General features: G+C 27.3%; 1 protein-coding gene across 2 annotated transcripts in view; it reads left to right on the top strand.

Moving 5' to 3' along the window:
- The first annotated feature begins 7466 nt into the window (after positions 1 to 7466).
- LOC107456878 (tyrosine-protein phosphatase 10D) overlaps positions 7467 to 21976 on the top strand; it is a 94370-nt gene continuing 79860 nt past the window's right edge. The window contains exon 1 of one of the 2 annotated variants that reach the window (XM_016074848.5): positions 7467 to 7952. The gene's annotated coding sequence lies outside the window, so the exon portion shown is untranslated. The remainder of the gene's footprint in view (positions 7953 to 21976) is intronic. The other variant, XR_011638411.2, reaches the window with a different exon arrangement.

Genomic DNA, 21976 nt, shown 5'->3' on the forward strand with positions numbered 1-21976 from the left:
ATTTAATTACTTTTTTAAAATTATTTTACCATTGTTCATAGTAGTTTCACATAGAAATTTAAAATTTATATAACCTTATATAATAATTCATCTTTGATTTTGATTTAAATATTTTTTATTTTATAAATAAATATGTACACTTATATTTAAATTATTATTTTCAGTCCATCTAACATTTTGTTTCAACATAGAATTATATAAAAGATGAAGAAAAATATTCTTTTACAAAATATCAATTAAAAATGCTGATTTAAAAAGTTATTTTGTTAACATTTTTCTATACTGGTTCAAAAAATTTTAATTTGAATGTAAGTAGTGATTTTAGACACTATTTATGTTATTAACTTATAACGTGATTAAAAAAAATTATTTTTAATTTTTTTAAAGTATATATTATTTCTCAATAAAATAATCAGGACTAATTTTTTAACCATTAAGGTAAATTGAATAATTTAAAACTATAGGAAATCGAGAAAAAAAAAGAATTAATACTTTGAAATTTTCATTAAAATTTTCATTTTTTTTTTTTTTTATCAATTCAAAATATAAAAAAGCTTTATCAGTTTTTTTAATTGCATGTATTCCTTATTTTATAAACGCATATTCAATAATTTGTGAATAAAATTTTTTAGGTTCATTTCCTAACCAAAATTTTATGATTAGGTAATTAAAAATAAAATCTGTTTCAAAAATATCTATTAAGAAGTATATTATCTATAAGTTGTTTTAAGCATTCATCTTAGAATTTGATTATAAAATTTAGGATGCTATTTGTGATTGTGAATACAATATGTAATTTGTAATAGTAAATATAATACGTTATTTGTAATTGTGAATACAATACGTTATTTGTAATTGTAAATACAATATATGTTATTCGTAGTTGTGATTATAAATGTTATGCTATTTTTAAATTAAATGTATTTAAAGACATTGATTATGATATTAGGAGTACAAATTAGTTCGGTCCGTTTTCTTTTTGTGGTCAAAAATGCACTTATTTCAGAACAAAATAAATGATCAGATTAATCAAAATATTGTAAATCACTGGCTACTACTTTTTCCCACCTCTCAGGCAATTTTCGAATTCCATCTCGAAAAAATGTCTCGTCTATTGAGGCAATCCGAGTTAGGAGCCAATTTTCGATTTCTTCAAAAGAAGTGAACCGGTCACCTGCTAAATCGGGCTGCATCCGTCGGGACAACCAGTAATCAGAAGGAGCAATGTACGGCGAATACGGTGGGTGCGGTAAAATATCCCACTTGAGCGTTTCCAAATAATTTTTACGATTTTTGCGACATGAGGCCGACCGTTATCATGCAGATGAATAACTTTGTCATGTCTTTGCTCGTATTCCGGCCGTTTTTCTCGTAATTCACGCCTCAAACGAATCAATTATAGCATATACCGATCGCCTGTAATGGAATAGCCAGGTTGTAGCAGCTCATAGTATACAACGCCATTCACCATTCCTCATTCACCATTTTTGAAAGGTCGAAACCGTTCCCTACATGATTTATCAGTTGGAGCATTGTCACCATAAACTTCTACAAGCATTCGATGCGCTTTAGCTGCACTTTTCTTCCAATTAAAGCAGAAACATAAATGCTGCTTAGTTACCACAAAATTTGACATAATCAGCACAGTAAAAAAAAGTGTTTTTGTATGAAACTCAAAGCGATATAAACTGAATATTATTGACAAATGTCTAACCTCCCTGAAACCACCGAAACCAGCTGTCACTATGAAACATTCATTACAGCCAGAGCCATCTTTTGAAAACGGACCGAACTAATTTGTACTCCCAATACTTTTACAGTTCTTGATACATTTAAAAAACTGTTATTCTTCACTAAGTAAAACATTTATAGAACAGTTTTTATTTATTCTGAAATTTATTAAATTTGTTTTTCTTTTCATTAGTGTTTTTAATCTAGGCAGTGGTGGCTCAGTAATTACCTCAATTATTACCCCCACTTCAAACAGTATGTGGATTGTGGGTAAGTCTCTCTTCTCATTGACATGTGTGGGATGCTATTTATGAAAATTTAAGCATTATCTTGGCGATAAACTTCTACCTGGCCAAGAAATATATTATGGAAAGTTATATCGGAATTAAATTTGAGATATTGCATTCAGGATTAGATTTACAACTAGAATATAATGCATTTCGAATATAATCGTGATGTGATTTAAAATCGTGATTTTTTAAAGAAATACTCATTTAAATAAGCTGGAATTTTTCTTTAAAAAAACACATTTACTTAAACAAACATAATTTTCGTAACATTTAACATAAACAAACTTAGTAATAAAAATTATTAATTTAAAATATAATTAGTAAATACATTTTTAAAGGTGTGATTTTTAACTGCACACTTGCTTCTGACGAATAATTCTGCTTGATTGAAGTGATGATCAGAAGGATCGCTTTGAGAAAGACCAACTTATCTCAAGGGGGTCCACCAGGTTTTAGAAAACCTTTATCACCGTTTAATCTATACTTATTTAAAAAATAATTTATTAAATAACTATTAATCTAACTAGATTGCAATAGTAAACTGTTTAAAAGACTTTTAATATTAGATATTTTTTACAGAGTTTCTTTCATTTCTTGCATTTAGGTTTGAAGAAACTTATTTCTTCCCGGGAGAACTTTTACACGGTTTTTCCCACTCTGGAAGTTACTGTTGTCATTCCTAGCATTAATTAATTAGCGTTTGTAATCCTTTCAACCATCAATAATTGATAAATAAAAAATTATCAATAATTAATAGTTTTTCAGGGAGATTTTAAAATTCCTTTAAATTGATGAGAATGTTCTTTTTTTTAAATTTAATACTTAAAACAAATCGTAAAATATATTTTGACGAACGGTGAGTTTTATGTAAAATTCTGAAACAAAAGGAAAAAATATTTTTTTTTTTCAAGTTAGACTGAAAAAAAGAGATGTCATGAAAATTATTACTAATTGTGTTGAAAAACTATGACAATACTTTTTATAATATTTTATAATTTATAAACTATCCTAAACAACTACTAACTACAATTATGTCGCTAATTATAGTGCTAAATTTTCTTTCATTAAAATAATTGAGTTCATGTTGACTTTCATTTTTAAAAAAATGAATAATTGAATGCTTTTGAAAATATCTCTTATATAAATATGAATTAAGTAATTAATTAATGTATGTAATAAATAAATGCAAAATCAGTAAATTATGTATTAAATAGATGTAAAATCAGAAATTATTTCGCTTAACCATCATAATTGATTAATCCATAATTGATTAATATATAAATTGAATTAACTTAATTGAATTAACTTGATTGAATTTAGAATATAATATATTAATTAAATTATTTAATTGTATTAATTAATTTATTATTATTATTATTATATTGAAATATTTAGTTAGAATTGAATAAATTAAAAAAATCAATAATTGATAAAATTTAAATAATTGATTAAAAATCAATAATTTTTTTAAGGAAAGAAACATGATATTGAAAAAACGCTGAAGTTTTGGGAGGAAGGGCACATGACTCGTTTATGCCTTTTAAAAAAACAGATCTTTGATTCTTTTTTTTTTATTTCAAAAATGAAAGAAGTGGTAGTTAAAGTGTTTTAAGATTACGATTTATTAAGAGACCAGATAGTTATATCTATCATTACGTATTTAAGTATAATAATATTTATGTTTGGTTTTGAAATCTATATATAAATATTACTATACTTAAATTTCTTGCATTTGTAAAGGTAAAGAAGACATTTGTCAATTGCGGTCCTAGGGTTGAACTCTATTAAGGGGGGGAGGTCCCCTTTTGCAGAAATTCTAAGGTCTCAGTCTTCAAAGAGTTTCTGTATGTTGTCTTTAGTCTATATTGACATCCTGATCTAAAGATCATAAACGGAAACTTCTCTATTTCGGGTAGAAGATGGTAGTTAAAATACAACATTTTACTAGATAGAATTTACTCACGAACTCTTAATATTCGATCACCAATGGAGAAATGGTTATAGGAAATTTCATTCCTGATTTAAAGAATAAAATTCAAATCACATAATAGTGGAATTAAGGAAATTTACAAGTATTAAATTCAAATGAAAGGAGAGAGCGCAGACGGGAAATATCCTCAGTTGTAGACGGATCATGGGTTAGAGTCCCTTTGCCGTCAGTCTAACTGCGGTAGGTTCTCGTGCTCTTCCTCTCCATGTAACGCAAATGCGGGTTAGTTCCATGAAAAAGTCCTCCTCGAAGCAAATTTCTCCCTATACTTGATCCAGGAGTTCCCTTGTCTTCTGGATAGGGTTCAAAATTACAAGACTGCGGAATTGAACATTAGTAGTCATAAACCCAAAAATGGGGTCGGCTGTTCAATGAATGTTATAAAAAAATGAAGGGAGAAAATATCAATCCACACCAATATCTTGATTTTTCCCCAGCTTGGATAGGTGAAAAGAGTGCGAAAAAGACTGAACAAACAATTCCTGAGGTTGGTAAGCGATCAGGGTTACGTAACCTCTGATTCCAGAAGTCAAAATTTTCGATGGTTTTCCATTGATGGACCAACATAATCTTGATGGTAAAAATCAATAATTCCATCATGAACTATTATATTTTTGATGGTAACTAACATAAGTAAACATTACCCCCATGTAGGAATTCGGACTGATTTATGATATGCCAACATGAAAAAAAAAGAAGCTGTTTTGATGGTATATTCCAGCAGAACCATCTATAATTCCCTAAACAAACATGGAAATGTACAGTTGGAATCATCATGGACAATCACGGATCATCATGGATTGTTGTTCCATGAGAATCATCTCGATGGTCAACCATCATAGTATTAAAATAGCATTTTCCATCATGGAATGATATAAATTTGTTGACATATCTAAAATCATGAACTCGTAATAGAGACTGTTAGATAATGGTGACCATCAAATGATGTTGAACCATCATGAATTGCCCTGAAACCAACATAAACCATCATAAATTTTATCAACTGTTAATTACATTAGCTGATACAAATTGTTCTGCACAAAACGCGCTAATTTAAACTTGTATAAAACAGACACCATCGTGGTATGCTTGAGAATTTGTATTCTCGCGTGTAAATGGAAAAAAAAATAAAAAAGCACCAGAAAACACAATCGCAACAAACATCCCGGAAAATGAAGCATCGAAAAAAATCACTGGAGTAAAAAAGGCGAAAAGAAACGGATGAGAAAGAATCCCTTTTCCAATGCAAAACTGAGCCTAAAAATGTAAATATTTAATTAAAAATAATTTATAAAATTATCTAATATGTAGAAACTAGTTTGAAGTTTACGGGAAAAATAACTTAACACAAAGATTAAATTATAAGGAATCTTAAGGAGTTCAAAGATGTTCTCAATTCTAATAATTTCACATTGTGATATTCGTATGTGAGAATTGTATTATGCTCATATGCAAGATTATTAAATAGAAAAAAATGATTTAAAAAAAATTCTGTATATATATATATGGGTCATTCTCACTGAAAAGACATAAATAGACTAAAACATTTTCTTAAATTAAAGTAATTAAAAATGTGATAAAAATTACATGAATGCCTTTATTTATTTTTGTTATATGTCCTTATAATAATGGTCAAGTTTTCTATTTTTTTTTTTTTTTTTTTTTTTTACAAGATTTAAAATATTTTAATTTCTGCCTTGTCCACGGAGGAGATGTAATAGTCAACGGAGGAGACATTTTATGTTATAAAATGTCAATGAAGACTAATTCATTAATTATTGGGTACAACTGATATGAGTTTAACATTAATAAGTAAATAATAAAATATTTCATTATTAGAGATAGAGCTACTTCCGATTAATCATGCTGCTATGAAAGGAAGCATCCATTTTTGACCTAGGTGTACAATTTTTTAAGTAACTCTTACTGAATATTAATAAATTAAAATGTAAGGACTATTGAAATAAAAATTCCGACTCCACATGAAAGTTGAGCGTTGAGAGTACTCTTTTATGAACATTTTATGCAAGTTAAACATACTCTCATCCAAATAATGTTTTTGTTTTTTCCCTTTTCTTCTTGTTATTGTTTCTTTTTTCCCTGGGCACAAACGGCTTGCTCCATCAATTTCTAGAAATTTAAGTACATTTAATCACGATTTTTCTGTTAAATCTTTTTCTGATACAGATTTTAAAGTTTCTTGCTATTTTTTTTTTTTTTTTTTTTTTTTTTTTACTTTCTTCAAACAATATAGGGTTTTCTTTTAATTTCTGTCTAGCTTGTCTCATGCTAAATTTCTTCTGTTCCCTTCTCTTTTGCATATTAACATTTGATTGCTTTCTTTTTTTACATTTTGGTTTTGCCATTTTCTTCCTAAATTTTGAAGAGAAAAAATGTTTAACATCACAGAAATTATTTAGAAAAATTGCCAATATTTACCTCTTCGATAAGAAATAGTTAAACTTAATTGATTTTCTTTAAAAATGCAAACAAATTAACACATTTGTTCCATTTTAAAAAATATCAATTAAAAGGAAATAGTTTTTTAATTATTAAAATTGTATTATGGTTATCTAACACATTGTCTCTTCCATTGACTGTGTCTTCTCCTCCGTGGGCTCGTTATGTCCACGGAGGAGACAAACACTAGTTCTTGAATTTTACTGATTTTTAATTTTAAAGTTACAAAAATGGGGCAGTTCTTTTTATTAAATATATTATTTTTGCAATCTAAAATTCATCTATCAAAAATAAAATAATTTTCTCTTACCTTCTTTATGATGTCCACGGAGTATACGGTGAGAACTTTGCCAAACCCCAGTTGAACACAACAATCCAAAACTGACACCAAAGAGAACAAAAACTACAGATAGTTAACATTAGAAAATGGAATGGTTACCTTTCCCAGCAGCTGTCTTATAGGGATTTCGCACATGCTGGCCTTTATTGCATATTTACCGAACTATATTAATTGTCCACGGTGGGAGATTTCATTTTTGATGGACAAAGTTTACTAGTCATTTTTTTTATAAAAATAAATTATTTTTTTTAAAAATATTAAATAAAAAGTTACTATAAACATTTAACTAGGTAAAACTATAAAAATAACATTTAAATTGTTTAACAGCCATTAAAAATTATTTTGTGTCACAGACGTAGGGACGTCCACGGAGGGGATTTTGAAGTTATGTGCATTAAAAAATAAGAATGAAATATTAAATACTTTTAGCAGAAATGCATACGATTTGTTAGTTAGAACTTTACAAAAAATGGTGAAGAAAAATAATAAGAAATCTGCTGTATTTTCTAATATTTATTACTAAGGGTCTTAAAAAATCACCTCTTTGTGAGAATGACCCATATTTGTGTTTGCTGGAATGGGGAGGGGGGAATTTATGGGGGTGTTCCCATAAGGCTTGGGTGATGGGCACCTCTTCATAGGTTAGCCAATTACCAAACCATTTGTTTTTCCAAAAATGTTACTCTGTTCTGTGTACCCTTTAAAACGACTTGCAACGTAAGTATTAATTCTTGGTATGAAAAACCATGCTACACATCGTTATTCCAATAGCATAAGTAAGTAAACTTTAATAAACAAAACGCAATGTAATAGGTAGTAATTTTTATCCCCAGTAGATGGCAATACGATAGATTAAAAATTAAAGAATGGATTTGCCTGAGGGATTGCTAAATTTCACCCGGAATCAAAACAGGTTCGTGATCACGACTAATCTGTTCACGTTGCACTCTCTATTTCTCTTGTGATATTTCAGTTCAAAACATTCTACGGAGTTTACTGAAGACAACTTCATATAAATATTTAAAAATATTCACTCAAGGATTACAACGATCTGTGCAATATATAATATCTGGAATATTTGTTGATAGTTTATAGAACAGAATCGTCAACAACGTGCTTTGTATTATTGTTGTTTTGAATGGTAAGTTGATTATTATGAATGAACGCTTTTATCTGTTTAATAGTATTTTTATCTTTCAAACGTAAACTGTAGTAAATGTTATCACTCATAAATCCTTCAAATTTGATTATACATAATTTGATTATGATTTACCAAATTAAATAGGTTTTAATATTTCTGAACCTATATATCTTGCAGATTAAAAACTTTCAAAAATATAATCTATGAATCACGTGCTGATTTTTGGTGCAATTCTCACTTGAAATACTCTTTTGAATAAAGTCGTATCTTTTAATTTTGTGTAGTTTCTTAAATCAATGCATATTTTACAATTATTTGAATGGAATTCACGTTTTAAATTATTAGTTTACTTCGTAGAGTTATGACCTAATGAAATGAGGTTTAATATTTTTGTACTTATTTTATTAGCCAGTATCTTGTAAGTTAAAATTTTCAAAAATATAATCATTCGTGCAATTTTTTTGATGTACTATTCGATTGAAATACTCTTAAATTATAAATTTTGTTGTTTCTCAAATCACCTATTAAAAATCAATTCATTAATAATTATTTTAATGGAATTCACTTTTTAAATTATTATTTGTTTTACATTTAAAAGAACTAATGTTAGAAATGAAACATTTTAATTTAAGTGTTTAATTTAAATTCTGAGAGAAACATTAAACAGGAAAATTTTTTCCTTTAATATGCCTGTTTACAGAATTCTTATTAACTATTTAAGAATTTAACTGATTTTAATTAAAATCTAACTCAATAGTTTTTTTTAAAAATCAATTTTGATTGTATTTTTTGAAAATCTGTGTTAAATGTTCTTTATTTTAAAAGAATTTTTGAATTTTTGTTGCTCTTCATATTATCAGAATTATTTAAGAACTTTATTATGATGGTTATAAAACAGATATAAATATTTTTGTGTTGTTATCTCTAAATAATTTAACTAGGTGTTAAATTTTGTCTCTGGTGTTCCAATTTTTGAGGGGGTTGAATTTGAAATACATCAACAATATTTTTCAAAATTTCTCGAAATAAAAAAAAAAATCTTTCATCTGCAAAATAATTGATTATTTTTTTTCTCTTAACTAATTTTAAATTGATAATGATTCATGAAAGTTTAATTTTTTTTTCTCAAATATTAAGGAAGACTTTTTTAAATTTTTAATTATTGAGGAGGATAGATATACCTTCAGGTCAAAAAGACTCTTCATAATATATAAATGTTATGTAAACCTTTATTTAAATGTCGCCATTTACACTGATCACTATGTAATCATAAAGAACTGATTCTTTAATAGTTGTTATGAAAGATGATTCCTAATTTAATGAGTAATTAACTGTTAAAATTTAGTAAAAAAATTTTTTTTTAATAAGTTTTAAATTATAGTGGACTTGTTCCGAAAGAGTATAAGTTATGAAGTAATGCACTATAAATAATGAATTTTTTATTGCAGCTTTTCTAACATCTTTATAATATCTTAAGTATTAAAAAAAAACTGAAAACATTTATTTATATATTTTGTCACAAAGCAACTGCTCTATATAAACATAAAATGTAATTTCTTAAATTAATATCTAAATGACAAAAAACTTTTTTCTTCGAAGTTAACGACTTTTTTATAACCTACTGACAGTTTTGCAGGTCGTATTTTAACCCACAGTCTTTTCTACATAGCAAAACCAGGTTTTCCATGTTATTAGAAAGGAAAATAGTGTAATGAGGAGAAACTTTCTCCCAATTTTGCACATTTGCTAAACCACCACTGGGTTAAAAATTATAGTTTCATTTGAAATTGTTTTTAAATTTTCAAAATTAAACATTTTCAAGTTTTATTGGGAGTATTTGTATGTTTACATTTTTTGTGCAATGATTTGTTTTACTGTATGCTTCACTTAGTTGGTAATTGTACTTTATAAGATTTCCCAAACTTTTGGTATTCTTAATTTGCTGAAATCTCTCAAAAATTAAAAAAGGGTGCTTTTTTAAAAACAAGGTCACCTTCAGTTTTAAAGGGCACTGATCTTGCTAAATATTTTTAAAATATTTAGCTAAGGAATACTCAAATAAATATGAGAAATAATAATTATTAACTTAGCCTAAAAATAATTTGCAATTTGAAGTTCCTGGTTTCCGCAACTGCAATCACTTTTTTTAAAATAAAAAAACTCCTTTTTTCTGAATACAAGGGGATAACATTTTTACAGAAGGAGCAAAGAGGGTGCATTTACTTCTGTGAACCCTTCTAACCACTAAGGGGAACACTGAATTTGTTTCATTGTGTAAAAGTTAACCAAATATACCGCATAATTGTTTTTAATTAATCAGTGATAGACTATTTTAACTTAAAAGATCTGTTGTATACTTTAATATCTGGCAAATATTAATTGTGTTTGATTTGAAAGATTTCTTATAGGAGGAAACTCAAATGACTAAAAGAATAGTTTAAATTGAGACAAATATAAGAAAGTCAAATGTTTTTTCACATTTTCAAATAACTATTTTCATGTTATTTATTTTAGTTTTATTTAGTTATGATTTATTTATTTAGTTATGATAATCTATTATAATCTATTTTTAAATGAGATTTATATTGTCCTTTTTTTCCTAAATAAATACGTATGCTTTAGTTTTCCTGAATAAGTAAGTTTCTAAATACATATGAAAATTAATACTTATCTATGTTACCTCTTGCATGCCCAGTGGCATTTATTTTGCCATAAATCATGCTTACCTATCCCACCTGGTTTTTCATTATTTTCCTATGTTTACATTGTTCTTCCTCTTTTCCTTTTGCCTTCTGGTGCCCATGTTAATGCTATTGATGAAATGGTAACCAGAGATCTTCGTAAAATGTGGATATCTTAATTTGGTAGCAAAATATGTTAAAATTATGTGTGCTATTATTATTTTTTATTGAACTACAAAATTTGTTTTAAAAAAATTTAATACATAGGCAATAATTTAAAGAGGTAGTTATTTGTTTGTTTAACAGAACATTTAACAAATGCTTCGTTCTTGAATGTTACTAAAAATTTAAGTAAATCGAATGAAAAATGAATAAATTACTGAGTTCACCATGAAGACATTTGCCTAATATCTATTATTATGTGGTAATTTTTTCTCTTTTAAAATGTGGTTAAGAGAAACTTTTTTAATTTTGTTCCTTTTTTAATTACAATTTATTAAATATTACAATAAGGTTTTAACTAAATTACCTAGGATAGTCTTCCAGGAAAGTTCCTAAAAGCATTTTAGAATTTTAAAAAAAAAAAAAAAGGTTTAGTTGCATGGGGTAAACCCTTAAAGACAAGTTAATCTATTAAATAAAGACATTTTGTAGGGAAAAAAAATATTATGAGCATGTTCGGCGGAAAATTGTAAATTGTGCGGTTTTCCACATCTGCTGCTTCTTTGCACAGTATTTAAAGTACTTTGCTATAGCAGAATTTTCAAACATTAAAATAAATATATATTCCTATAATTTTACTATCAGGAAAGACAATAAAGAAGAACATTATCCAGGCAATAGCACCCAAACATAAAATATTTGTTGAGTTATCTTGCAGAAATGTTAAGTCTGGACGTGAAAGTATTTTTCTATTTTCATTTGTTTCCTGGATTTTGTATCAATTTATAAACTAATTGAAGGGCTTTGTGCTGTAAGTCCACATTTACAAATTGTTGATTCGACAAATAAATTTTAAAAGTCAATTGCTTACAATTTCCCCCCTTCCACCAACCTCTTAGGAAAAGGAGAATTTTACATTTTTGCTCTAATCATATCAGATATATTGTCCACAGTTTAAAATGCAATAATTACGGGAAAACGAAAGAAAACACGGACTCTTCCTGGATATGGAATTTTGAACCCTATCCAGAAGACAAGGGAACTCCTGGATCAAGTATTGGGAGAATTTTGCCCTCATGGAGGACTTTGGATGGAACTAACCCACATTTGCTTTAGATAGTGAGGAAAACCACGAATATCTCCCACGGTTAGCCTGACGACAAGGGGGCCCTAACCCCATGATCTGTCCACCACTGAGGATATTTTACGTCAGCAATGTGGTTGACGCGAGCCGGGTGCGGAATTCGTATCGACCAGGTTCACCTCATTGCAAGGCGAACCCCTGAGCCATCACGACTCTGTGCTTAAGATCTCAGGACGTTTGGTCACCTTACCCTAGCCACTTACGACGATATTTCGGGGCATGAATCCTATGCAATTTTAATCCTGATTCATGATAATGCGCCTTAACTCCCCTAACAGTTAGTTGCAATATATATGTCACCCCTTGTTATATACAACATGTTTAAAAAAATTGAACATTACGACAAAAAATGGACTAAAAATGTCATTTTAAAAAAAAGAAAACTGTAGCTTGAAAAGAAAAACCGATTGCAGATTTGAAATCAGCGATACAAAAGTATCTAAAATCTGTTAAAATATCTCATGCAACTGGAAAACAATTCTCCAGTGTTATCTAACAAATCTACCCGATGTTATTTTAATTAAGGTAATAACTGAAAAGGAGATTAACACATAGGAATTTTTAATGACCTTAATCGTTGATTGAACTTTAGTTATAAACACCTCCGTGTTCTTATTTTATGAATACACCTACATTCACTTTCTTATTATTTAAAATTTTTTCGTTTTGTTAACTGAAGAAAAAGAATGATTTTAAAACTTTTTCTCTTCGTCATTTTTATAAATTTAATTTTTAACTAATCCTTTTTTCTTTCAACTTTAAAATTATTGTTGAACTTGGTCTATCAGAAATTTTTCTAATCCGAATACCTCTATTCAAGTCGATTCATAAGTGTTTATTTTAATTGAGATTTGTTTGTTTTTCTTAATTTTAGTAATATGCAATCATAATCTATTTCATATGAGGTTTTTAAAAATAAAAACGAACACTCTTTTAACTGCATGACGACATAAAAATAATCATTTTTGTGAGTGTTAGATAAACGTTTTGTTAGTTGCTGCTTGCTTTGATTTGACAAAAGAAAGTTGTTATTTTTGTTATCTCATTTATCATTTTATTATTACCAGTAAAGTTTGACCATGATGGTTTCCAAAAGGAAGTGCTTTATGCTATCTGTGCAGAAAAAATAGTGGTATCGTAACTAATAAAGACATATAGATCAATTAAATCAGCTATCGATTTAGAATTCTATGCTGCTTTGTGTAAAATTCTATGCTACTTTGTGTAAATAGTTTATTTTTTTAAAAAAGAAATGTTATCGTAGTTTGAATGGAATTCGGGTGAAAAGCTTGAGAAGAAATATAAATCAATTAAATCAGCTATCGATATAGAATTTTATGCTGCTTTGCACAAATCGTTCAAATTTTAAAAAAAGAAAGTATCGTACTTCGAATGGAATAGGTAGATAAGTTATCAAGGGATCTCTTTGGCAGAATGTTTTCAAGCTTTCTGCGACAAAACTCTTTAGCATTCATATCCTTCTGTAAGACTGTAAGATAGTTTCAATAATAACAAAGATGTATGTTGCAGATTTAAATTAACAAAAAATACTGTGTTTTCAAAAAAGAAAAAAGAAACAAACATCATTATTTTCATGAATATATTTTTATTCTAATATAATGGGCGATATCTCACTTTGTTAGGGAGAAAACCGCACTAATTCTTTCCAATATCGTATTTTGAAAATCATCACATTAAAAAAAATAATTTTACCGAAAAACAAATTGAAGATGAAGTCACTCGAATTGGACTCTTCAAAAGGGGTTACTCGTGTTTCGTTTCAAGGTTTGATTGTTGTAATAAATAATATCGGATTTTAAAAACTAGTATATGGAAGTCAAAAGCAATAATTGCCGAAAAAATGATTGATGCGTTGCCTTAAAAAGTAAATACTCGAATGCACGATTCGAATTTCCCATATCGTCTGAAATATATCGGGATAATTAAAAACCACCTGAAAATCAACAACTGCCAAAAACATAATCTAACCACTCTATGGATTTACGATACTATCGGCGTAAATTGAACGCCACAATAAGTGATTATTAAATGTGCGATTCAAATTTTATGCGTAAATTTCTGCAGAAATGAAAAATTCTTTCTGCAAGAACTCTGTAACGTTCTGCGACAATGTCGTCGTGTCACCGCCATTCTGCTACAGAGATTCAAATAAATCTGATAGATGTATAAATCGATTAAATCGGCTAACGATTCAGAATATATCATCGCTGCTTTGTAAACAGTTAATTAAAAAAAAAAAAAAAGCTTTTGCGATCGATAAACTGATTATTTTACCTATTAATGTTTGTTATTATTGATAGTAAAACATTAAATCTGGTTTAAATTGGGGTCTGTCGGAGTCCAGATTTTTGTAAATTTGAGGAAAATCCTCATGATTGTGTGAATCTAAAATTATAGTTCTCAACTAGGGTCCTGTTTTTGAGTTAAAATAAGATCCTGGTTTTGAAAAAAATGTACTGATTATACAAAAACAAATGTAAATAAATCTATAAAAGAGTAGTAATATTTAACAAAGAAGTATTATTTACACTTCACTAACACGGATGTAGATCACCGGATAATGTGATATGGTAAGTAAAATCGATCATCGCGGCTATTCAATCACGAAGTTGAAAAATTATGAACGGATAAATAAAAAGAAATTTTTACGTTGCGGGGGCATTCTATCAATTGTCGCAATTATGATCTTGCCTGACTTAGATAAAATGAACAACTTTCTTCAAATACGAAATCTCAATTAAAAAACTTTCTGCAATCCTGTAAATAATTTAAACCCTTTCGTTGCCAATTCACTTTGGTAGAATTTGTTTGAAAAAAATGTTTTTTTTTTTTTTGTAAATGTTTTAATTTTTATAAAACTCTATATTGACTAACACAGGGATGAGTGTACAGCTGAAAATAAAAACCGAAGAATGTTATGTGCAAAAACACTTTAACCAGTTGAAAAAATACCTGAAATTTGAGCAAGAAAAAAGTGTATGTAGGAAACATACATCCAAAGAAGAAAAAAGAGTTTTAATAATCAATGTTTCAATCAATCCAAGTTTTATAATCAATGTTTTAATAAAAATAATGATGCAAGATTTTATTTTATTTATTTATTTTTTAAAGCAGATAATTTTGTATGCTTTGTCTTAAAAGGAAAAAAAAAACTTAATTATAAAAAAAATGAAAAATGAACTGTATAATTTAGTATGGATGATTTTAAATCTCAATCTACAGGCAAGAAATTAATGAAACAGGAAATTAATGATAAACAACAAACAAGAAATTAATGATAAATCAAACGAAAGAATATAGAATTTTAAAAAAGAATACCTCGTATTAAATAAATTAAAAGAAATATTAATTTCAAGTATTATTTCGTTTTTTTTTTTTTTTTTTTTTTTTTTTTGCTTTCTTTATTTCATAACATTATTAACCAATTAGATATTGCTATATAGGTTTCTACATCATTACGAACGACGAAAATCGGATTTATCGCTTGACCAAGCATAAGAAAATGACAATTTTAAATTTTTTTTTTGCCTGCCCTCTTAAACCAATATTTAAATCAGGGATTATTACGTGTAATTTATTTATCTAACGTGTTTCTGAATTTATAAGTTTCATTTATTTGTAAATTATTGAAGGGTATATTTAGTTGAATTCAGTGCCCTGAAACTGAATTAACTATTTGCGATAGAAATTTTCCTCTAATATTTATTTATTTGTTATTTTTTTAAAGAAACGCGATAAGATATGGTAATGTTTTTAAAGATTGTCATATTGTATGACTTTATAGGTTTCATTTATTTATAAAACCCTGTATTGTATTTTTAACAGAATTAAGAATTATTGTTTTGTATATTTAGTTAAATTCAATGCTTTTTAACTCAATAAATGAATGTTATCATATCACAGAATGTTATCAACGTTTCAATAAAAATATCGGTGCGAAATTTTTTCATTTATTTATATTTATTGAATATGAATCTCAATGTGTGATTTTTAAATCACGCAAATACGGTTTGATTTTAAAGTCGCTTGAATACGAAACGCGATTTTAAATCTCTTTATTACGAGTCGCGATGTATGGTATTCAATCATGTGAATGTAATTTTAAATCTCGTTTTGCATTGGAAAATCTCGACAAAATTTTTGTAGAAAAGTTTTTTTTCCTCGGGAATTCGAAAAATACAAACCGTTTTTGAAAAGATGTTTCCCAGCTCCAGATTATTGAAGAATACTGCTTTGGGGTCAACATGAAAGGCGAAAAGGGAAAAAAGTATTTAATAAAAAAACAAATGAGAATAAATGAGATAAATTTGATTTTTTTTAAAAACTTTCCTCCTTGATGAGGTATTTTATGATAAAAACATTCAAGTTTTAGATTTTAATATTTTTTTTTTATTCGAAAAAAGACAAGGGGACAATAATTGATTTAGTATAGAAATATTTTATCAATTCTTGTTTGAGTGGAAAAGATCGATCTTAACAACGTAGTCATCAGTTTTTGAATCGATGAATCAGAGTCATTAATGTAACTGAATCATCATTTGCTAAAATAATTTTTTGTTACTTACATCTGAATTGCGGTTTGAAGCATTTTCCGGTAGGAATTTGGAGAAAAGTTACACTTAAAATGATTGATGTTCTCAATATGGATAGGAAATATGCTTGTGGCGCAGAAAAACTAAGGTCAACAATAAAAGAATCCGCCAAGAATATCTAGTTAGTTTTTTGAAATGTAACAAAGTTGATTTAGTTTCGAAAGTAATTATTAACATTGAAAATTATATCTTCATCATAAGGCAAGAAATTCATTGTAATTTAATATTTTTAATAAGTCAATTATTATAACTGCAATTTCTTTTAAGTTATTAAGTATTTTAGTTACTAAAAAAGTTTTTTTTAAAAAAGCTGTTTAGACTAAATATTTTGGAATTTTTTGCTTCTTAACCAGGTAAAATTGTCAATTGATTTATTATGGTTGAGGATGATAACAATATTCTATAAAGTCTACAAGAAATATTGCTTCTTCATTTCCAGCAATTTATTAAAAATATTTATAGTAAATTAAGAAATAAACCTAAAAGGTGTTTTTAATGGTATAACTAACTTTTTTTAAAAAAGATATAACAGTAAAAAAAATCATTAGAAAGCTTTAAAAAGTTATAAAACCTTAGAATAAAACCAAGTATTTGTTTTTGCTCTTTTATTATACTTAATTTAAACTTAACTTAAATTGAAGCATATTTTAATATTTTGCGTTTTAAAGTTTGTAATGTAAATTTTCTGTCAAAAATTGTTGGATGGTTTAAACTAAATTATTGAATTAGTTTGGGAAAATTTCTAATGTTTACAGAGCGCAAAAAAAGGGTTCCCCTTAAATAACTATTGATTTAATGATCGGATTTTCACATATTAAGACTTAATGGTTCGAGTGCCTAGTCTTAAAAATGCTACTTACTTTGATCAGACGATAAGTTACAGAATCAGACACAAAAATGTACTTTCTCTGTATAAATATGTTTTTTTTTTTTCTCTAATGGTTTTGGATCCTAAAACTACGAGGAAGCTAATCTAAAAAATATAATCCGAACAATCTAAACAATATGATCTAAATAGTTTAGGTAGAAGAAAACCAGGCGAAAGATTGAATATCTTAATGCTAATTTCGTTATAACTCCTCAGCATTTTAAGCTGATTGAAACATTTTTGAACGCTATTATAAAAATCTCTTATTCAAAGATTTCTGTAATTTTTATTTAAAAACTCTTGAGAATGGGTGCCTGTTTTTAAACGCTCGCTACATGTCGACATTTTCCATCTTCATATTTTATTAAACAAATGAAGTTTTTATATTATCACCTTTTTTTATTGCTTTTTGGAATTTTTATTAATTTAATACTTAGGCTTATTTCAAATTTTAGCGTTATTCTATTTATAAATTATCTTTTTATTTGTTTTTGAACCATTTGTTTTATTTTATTTAGCATTTAAAGATTGTATGTGTATAACTCATTTTTATTACTTTTTTCTTTTAACATTTTTATTTAACATTTTTATTTTATTGCTCAATTATATATGCTGCGCATGCATGAATTGTTAAGTGTTTAGCTGATTTTACTTTGATTACTACGGTATTTAACTAAATGTTTTTTTAAAGTTTGAGAAGATTTTGCTTTTTATGATAAATCGGGCCCCACTTTACTTATTAGCCCAAGACCTCGTCCCGCGTGACTCCGTAATCCAGTCCTGATGACGTCATTGATTCTTAATTTTAAAACCTAACTCTTTAAAATACATGGTTTTTACCTCCCTCGAATCTTATTTTCACATATTCACAAAACAGGACCCTAATCCATAGCAGCCCCATTCTTTAGTAATTACAGATACTGAAAGATTTTTCACAAAAAGTCTGGTCACATCACTGACTTTTTTGATTGATAAAATCACAACTGTTTGACAAGATAACGTAAACAGGACCACAAATTAACAAAATTATGAGTACATAAAGAAACATAAGGGAAAAGAAAAAAAACTATAATCGTCACGCCAATCACTATTAACATTCGGATCGGAGGAAAATAATATTCGCTCGAGGCGATCATCGATGCCTGATCGGGAGAAATGCTCTTCATCGTGCATGTAGACAGAAAGCTGGAACGCTTTCAACGCATTGCAAACAAGTGATTGACGGTGGACGTCAGTTCGTGAATAATCACGTGACTACCCGTTTCAGATGAAAACGAAGCATTTTTTGATTAAAAAAAGCTTGATAATTAGCAATGTTAGAAAAACAATTAAATAATTTCTGTTAGTTTTGAATGATTCTGAATGTATTAAGATTAAAAAAAAAACTATCTTTGTCCATTGCCGAGCTTATTCTAGACAGGGTAAACAGGGAGCAGCACCCTGCTGCCCTTTTAGTCAAAAGAATCCACCCTGTTGCCCCTGAAGTAAATTAGTGCCCTGATGTAATAGACTCTATACCCTTTTTGTTCTTTCTTTTCTCAACCCTTTATTTTTTTCTCCAAACTCTACAATGGATTTCTTAAACTTTTGTTATTTTTAACTCTTTTTATTTAGTTTGTCATTGCTGTCAATACATAGATTTATATGGGAAGGGAAAAATAGCCATCACACCCCCTTGTACTTGTCTTTGAAAGTTTGCAGTTACTTCCATTATCATTAAATCATAATTATTATTAATGATTTTAATTATTAAATCATAACTACAGACACTTAAAAACATACATTTATTATTTTATTAATATATACATGCATTTTAAATGAATTACTACTAAGCTAATTAGCTCATTAACTCAATATAAATGCTAATTTATTAATAAAAATTAGTTATTAATCTGATTGCTTAGCTACTATTGGTAAAGTTAAAAAAAAAAATCTTTTACTAATTTACAATGTTTTTTAATAAAATGTGTAAAGCCCATAGAAAGAAATTATTGCCTTTTTAGAATAATAATGCCTTTTTTTTTTAACTTTTGCACCCTGCCCTTTTTTCTGATGAGCTCTGGTCCATTACTTGCTTTAAGACTGCCAAAAAATTTTCTTCTAAACTGCTAAAGACATTTTTAGTTTTCTGAAATATTTGCAAAAAGAATGATTTCCAAAATATTTTGTATTTTTAAAATATTTGTCCCTTCATTTCTCTATAAATGACGTTACTTATTTTTGTTTAAATGTATGATTGGTAAGGTATTTCGTTGAAATATATCTTCGAGTAGTTTCAGATTAATATCCATTTGAAGAGATTGTCATGCTTTCTCTAAGCATTATTAAGTCTCCTTTTTTTCTTCTAAATAAGAAAATAAAGCGTTGTAAATAAGACAAATTTAAAATGCCAGGCCTAAAAGTAGAACAACATTGAAGTCTAAAAAAAATGATAAAATGTCATTATTTTAGCTGACATTTGAATGCCAGGTAATGTGTGCAAACTGTATAATGTCTGTGAACTACACTGCTCTCAATGTGGTATTAATTAGGGTTACTAAATGAATATTTTTTTTAAAAAAATATTCTGAAGATTTTAAATAGTATTACCCATTTATATTTCTATTCGAAAATTGATTTCTGTAACTTTTAATTATTCATAAGACCCCAAAAATTGTCTTAAAGTCAAACTAAGCGTGGAATCTAGATCGTCTGTGTAAACTTAAAACAAAAACATGTTTTTGGTGATAAATACATTATTTTGTGGTCACTTACAACTTGTCGGCGACTATCTATTGTTTGGAGGAAAAATTATGATTGTAGGTCACGTGAGTATAGCTATTATTTTTCTCTGTGAAGCGAATAATTTTACTTTCGTCATATTGTGTAGCGAATTATGTTTATTACCTACAAAAATCCACACATACGCTTCAAAAAGAATATTTTATTTTTTTTTAAATTTCTATTCTTCTCTAACTATATGCTTTTGAGTGTATTTTTTTAAATTTTTATACCGGAACATTTTATAACACGGAACATCTAAAAGCGCGAACAGAACATTTAAAGTATTTAATAAAACGAAACATTTTAATTACTTATGATCTAATGAACAAATTATCACGCATGCAATCTTAGCGGTTCGAAAGATGTATCTTTAAACTAAATATTTTAATTAATTAGAAATCTATATAGCGAATTGGAATAAACTTATATGTTCGGGAAGATTTTCAAGAATGATTTAAAATATTTTCGTAATAAACTTGCCGGATTGCAAAATATGAAATTTTCAGAAGCGCAAATTGAGTAAAAAGCATAAATAGAGGGTTTTGTTTTATAGCGCGTTCTTACTGCAGTACTGGATCGCGTTAGATTTGTTAGTTTCCGAGGATTGGCCCGAAGATGGATGTGCGCAAGGTAATATTGTACTGGATAATTTAAAGAAGTTTATGATTAGTAAGGTTGATATTTAATTATACAATTTTGATGATTTTGGAAAATGAATATTTATTTAAATGAAAAGAGAGAGAGAGAGGAAGAAAGAAAAATGAATTACCCGCTTTGCACATATTGTGGTTCATGGATTTGCACAAGGTAAAAATTACATAAATTAACAAAGATATTTTTAATAAACTTATTTATAATAACATACAATTAACTCAATGATTTTATAGAGAATTTAATTACTTTAGTTTGGTATCCATTATTTTTTAACAAATTTTGAAGGAATTTGTCTATTTCGATTTTTGGATAAATAAACATTACTACATATTTTCTTAATTCTATTCATTTGATTAAAAATGGTATTTAACTAGATGTTTTTAGAAACATTACATTCCAGTAATTAGTTTATTTATATTAAAATTAAAATAATTTCTTTTATCGTATAAATCAACGAAGCAGATATTTTCTTCTTTTATAATACCCAAATCCAAAAAAATTAAAATTAAAATAATCATCATGATTACGAAGTAAGATTAATTCCTCGAGGTCAATATTATTTAATAAAATTGTATAATCTTGAAAATTAAAGATAATTAAATCGTTAGTAAATCTGAAAACAAATTTAATATTACGAGTATAATATTTTTCATAATAGTGCAAAACTAAGAGAAATGAAAAATTAGATGCTTGTGGTATTACATCAATTTGAATAAAAATATCTTTTCCATTGTAAAGATAATTATTAAAAAACAAATTAATTAGAATTTCTCAATAATCAAAATCGCAATTAAGGATATTCTTAAAATCATAGTAATAATTCTAAAGGACATCTTTTAGTTTAAAAAGGGAAATGCTATTGAAAAGATCCTGGAAATCAAAAGTTGCAATAGAATTAATTTTATTATGCTTAATAAATTCTAAAATTGGTTAATTATTAGTGATAATCCAAGAAAAACCTTCTTTTATAATATTGTTAATAATTTTAATTAAGTAGTTAGAGAAAATGGTGTCAGGTTTAGTTAGATAAGTATTAGACCCACATGTGTTCTAAATTTTATAGGAATTTTATGAAATTTAGGACTGATAATTAAGTGAGGAAATTGTATATTGTTAATTTTAATTTTTAACCTCATATA

This window comes from Parasteatoda tepidariorum, chromosome 12 (assembly GCF_982258835.1).
Source record: "Parasteatoda tepidariorum strain Cologne lab strain chromosome 12, Ptep-v5.0, whole genome shotgun sequence".
Lineage (NCBI taxonomy): Eukaryota > Metazoa > Arthropoda > Arachnida > Araneae > Theridiidae > Parasteatoda > Parasteatoda tepidariorum.